General features: G+C 51.2%; 1 protein-coding gene across 1 annotated transcript in view; it reads left to right on the top strand.

The window, feature by feature from the left end:
• EIF6 (eukaryotic translation initiation factor 6) overlaps positions 1-4,701 on the top strand; it is a 26,035-nt gene that overhangs the window by 14,142 nt on the left and 7,192 nt on the right. The gene's annotated exons all lie outside the window — the stretch shown is intronic.

The raw sequence follows: 4,701 nt of genomic DNA, 5'->3' as shown, positions 1-4,701 counted from the left end.
GGGGGGACTCGTTCGCATGGATTATGGCATGACGGCAAGGCATATCAAGGGGGGCCTGAACGAGCTGGCAGACTCACTCAGCAGAACGGAGCTGCACAAATCAGAATGGGCTCTGAACCCAAGGCCGTTTGCCTGGTTTGCCAGCTTGTGGGGCTGTCCAGAGGTAGACCTCTTTGCAGCTCCCAACAGGCAAGTGGAATAGTTTTTTTACCCCTCTCACGGAATGACGGGGGTCTGGGGGTGGACGCTCTGGCTCACCCCTGCAGGTTCCGTCTAGGTTACGCATTTCCTCCATTGCAGTTAATTCCAAACATGATTCGGAAACTCAGAGGAGAACGGATAACTCTGATTCTAATAGCGCCATACTGGCGAAAGAGGCAGTGGTTCACTACACTCCTGGAGTTGTGTGTAGAGGGGCCTCTGCTTCTTCCGCCAACGGAAGACTTGCTAGTACAGGGGACAGTGAGACACCCGCAGGTACAAGCTTTAAAATTAGCAGCATGGCTTCTGAGAGGGGTGTGCTGATTAGCAAAGGGTTATCCGCAAGGGTCGTATCCACTTTGTTGCAAGTAGGAAACCGGTAACGTCAGCAAAGTGTGGAGAGTTTTTTCGGGCTGGTACAACAGCCGAGGTATACCAAAGGCAGACATGGTGCCGTTGGTGTTAGACTTTCTGCAGGGAAGTCCTGGAGAAAGGACTTTCCTGTAGTACGTTGACAGTCCAGGTAACTGCACTGTCTAATTTTGTGGGCATTAGACTAGCAGAAGAACCACTCGTTAAAAGGTTTGTGAGGGCGGTAGTCAATGAAACCCCCAAGGGGAAAGGTCGTCCCAAATTGGGATCTCTCAGTGGTGTTACGAGGGTTTCTTAAGCGTCCTTTTGAGCCACTGGGGTTGTGTACAATACAGAATCTGACGATGAAAACAGACCTCTTGGTAGCATTAGTTTCTGCTCGGAGGGTTAGCGAGATTCAAGCTTTTTCCATTGCGGATCCATACTGGACCATCCTGATAGATCAAATAATTTTGCGGCCAGACCCGGATTTTTTGCCAAAAGTGGCGTCCAATTGCCACAGGACTCAGGAAATAGTCATTCCTTCATCCGCAACTAACCCAGCCTCTGCCAGGGAAAGGGAATGGCAAGGAATTGACGTCCGACGGTGCAATTGACGTCCAGAGTACATCAGGGTCACGAAACCTTGGAGACGGTCAGCTCGCCTCTGTGTCGTTTTTGGAGGTCCCCATAAAGGGAAAAAAGCCACTAAAAGCACGGTGGATTAAAATGGCCATAGCTGAGAATTACAAAGCGCAGGGTATAGTGTTACCTGGTACGCTCACGGCACACTCGACCAGAGCTTGGGCGACTTCATGGGCAGAACAGATCTGCAGAGCAGCCACTTGGTCCCGTTTCCAAATCTTCATCAGGCATTAGACTGGACTTTATGACACAACAGGACCAGGCATTTGGCACGAAGGTCCTGCAAGCTGTCCCACCCTAACGAGGTGAGATTTGTCCTCACTGATCCTCATTGGCTGTCCTGGAAGATGACCGGGGAAAACCATGAGCTGATTACCTGATAACTCTGTTTCCAGGAATCTTCCAAGACAGCAGATTCCCTCCCTTGGTTAGTATCTGGGGGACATCCATTGGATGACAGAGGGGATACTATGGTACATTTGGTAGCCTTCGGTCCTAGAGGGTACTGAATCTGGGTGGAAGGAAGTACTTTTTTTTATCTAATGTGGTTGATGTTTCCTGTTGCAGGCAGGCCTTCTCTCATTGGCTGTTCTGGAAGATTCCTTGAAACCGCGTTATCAGGTAATCAACTCCATGTCTTTTTTTGTTATGGCGGTCCTTTGCGGTCATATCGCAGGGCCGGATCGGCCGGTTGTCGGGCGGGGTGGCCTCGCGCGTTGCCTGTGTTTGATGGGCGCGAGGTGGAAGCCTTCCGGGAGTGGCGGCGCACAGGAAATTATGTCAGACGCCGCTGCAGGAGTGGTGTCGGACGGGCCAGGGGCGGTACTGCAGGAGGAAGCAGGAATTGACGTCAGCGCGGCGCACTTCCGGCCTGGCCATAAGAGAAGGACCTCCGCTGGGCCATGCCACATATCAGACCCAGGAGAAAGGGGGGCAGCTACCTGGTGGGACACCTTGTGGACACCAGCAGGGGGGGTGCAATTGGAACGGGGGCCGAGTGTGTGGAGCTTTGCATTTGTCAACGACCAATGCTGGCAGACTCTGCAACAGTTGCTGCACCCACTGATCTGGGAGAACCCTCTGCAGCCAACTCTAAGGTAGGCAAGTGCATGGCACTTTATACTACCCTGTACCTTTTGGTGATGGGGCCCCTCTGTGGCAAGGGTACATTAGGGGTATAGTGGCACTTGGGGGAGCTAAACTGATGACACACTATGTGTTTTGTTGTTTCAGGCCAAAAGCCCTGAAGAAAAGCCCTTAACTGCGCCCACCGGCTCGCGTCCTAAATACAAGAAGGGTGCCTCTTGCAGTGCAAAGTTAGCTTCTTCACAGAAACAGCCACTGTCAGACATGCTTAGGAAAGGCTTGCGTGACAGCATGAGAGAGGAAATGTTGGCCACCTTCCAATCTCTTCGCTCTTTCATTCAGGACCAGCCCGGTCCTTCTAACCCAGGCCCTGCCCTCCCAGGGCCTTCCGTGATTCCGTCCCATGGTTATTCAGAGAGCTGTACCAGCCGGGACATGCTGAAATCCGCAGATTCTTCCTCCGACTCTGCGGAAGGGGAGCTCAGGGCTTCCAAGTATCTTTTTCCAGTATCAAGACACTAATTGCTCAAAGTGGTCTGGGGATCAAAGAGGAGCAAGCCGAGCTCTCGGTCCATGACAGGCTTTATAAGGGTCTTCAGTCTAAAAAGGCTAGTACCATCCCAGTCCATCAGTCCCTAAAGGACCTCATCCTAGAATGGGCTGACCCTGAGAAAAAGCTTCACTTCTTCCCCCTCGACTGAAAAGGCGATTTCACTTCAGCTAGGAAGACAGCGGGATCTGGGAAAAGTGCCCCAAACTGGATGCTTTCCTTTCCAGAATCTCCAAGAAAACAGATTTATCTTTTGAGGACATGGGAGCCCTAACTGAGCCTATGGACAAGAAGGCAGACTCGCTGCTCAGAAAAGCCTGGGAAGCAGCGGTGGCAGGGTTCCAACCAGCCCTGGCCACCACCTGCATAGCCCGAACGCTGGAAAAGCCTGGGAAGCAGCGGCGGCAGGGTTCAAACCAGCCCTGGCCACTATGACCTCGGCGATCCCTGCAGTTACCTGGGCCCAGCTCCATTCAAGAACGCTGCGTGCTTTTCTTTTGCAGCATGGGGGCGGCGAACAAGAGACACTGGACGAATATGTCCAAATCCCAGGACCCGTGAAGGCGTCTCAACTGGTGGTTGGAGAAGCGAAATTGGGCCACAGGCAGACTATGGGGAGTGCCACAACAAGTGACGATCATCAAGGATGCCTGTGGCTAGGCGGAGCACTTAGTCCAGGGAAAGTGGGACCACGCCTGGAGTCAAAAATCTTCCCAACATGTGAGAACTAAAAGCGACTTGGTTCCAGGAATCTTCCAGGACAGCATGGTTCCCACCCTTGGGAATGTGAATATTTTCTACGCTTATGTGTATCCTTTGGTTCTATTAACTGAGGCATGCCAAGGGTAAGCACCCTTTTATTTGGTGTATGTGATGTGTTTCCTGTTTCATGTGGGAGGAGACTATCTCTTAGATGCTGTCCTGGAACATTCCTGGAAACCGAGTTACCAGGTACCTAACTCAGTTGTTTGTTTTTTTAATCTGATTCATTGAAAAAAATTAACAAAAAAAAAATCAGCCAACTAATCGATTTATGGAAATAGTTGTAGCCCTATATTTCAGTAAGGGCCTGGTTATACCAGCCGGCACGAGTTACTATGTGCACGTACCGTGGTTGTGGGTTTTTTTTTTTTTTTTAATGTTACACTTCATTTAATCCTATGCACTTCATTTAATCCTATGCGTAGCAGCGTGTTGTGATAGAATATAGGGCTGCATAATTTTATCTCAAAGCACATTGTGTTGGTTTAACCTCTTGCCGTCCGCCCGTTGTAAAAAAACGGACGGACGGCACTGCCGCATTGGCGGGTTGCCGTCGCCAGACGGCATTTTTTTTTCTGTTCGCGTGCGCCCCCTAGCGGGCACGCACTGGCAGAAAAGACCCGACCATTGCACACACCCGTTACCGGGTGTTTCACATATAGGCGATCAGCGGCTCCATAGCCCGCCGATCGTCTATGTGCTCGTTCGCGTCCGTGCCGCCTACTGTTCTACCTCCCTTGAATCCCGGGATCCGCTGCCCCATCTTGAATCCCGGGACCGGCTCGGAGGGCGTCAGGAGGAAGAGGACGGGAGATCAGCTCCTTGCTGATCTCCGTCCGGGCTGTGAATGCAGAAGTGATGTGTATTACATCACTTCCGCATTCACCGCATTCACCTGTCAGTCATCTGGCTGCTATAGCCAGAGAAAAGAAGCTGATGAAGCAGATCTCTGCTTCATCAGCTTCTTTTGGAGTCCACAGGTGACAGGGGCCCTAGAGACCCCTAATGTCTCCATAAAGAGGACCTGTCAGTGTGCCTTTGCTATTATATAGGGGGATTGTTATCCCCCTATATAATAGCAATAACAATAAGTGCAAAAAAATAAA

The sequence above is a fragment of the Nanorana parkeri genome, unplaced genomic scaffold (genome assembly GCF_000935625.1).
Source record: "Nanorana parkeri isolate BGI_ZX_2015 unplaced genomic scaffold, ASM93562v1 scaffold1952, whole genome shotgun sequence".
Lineage (NCBI taxonomy): Eukaryota > Metazoa > Chordata > Amphibia > Anura > Dicroglossidae > Nanorana > Nanorana parkeri.
The sequence above is the reverse complement of the archived record's forward strand: the minus strand, read 5'-3'. Positions and strand labels throughout refer to the sequence as shown.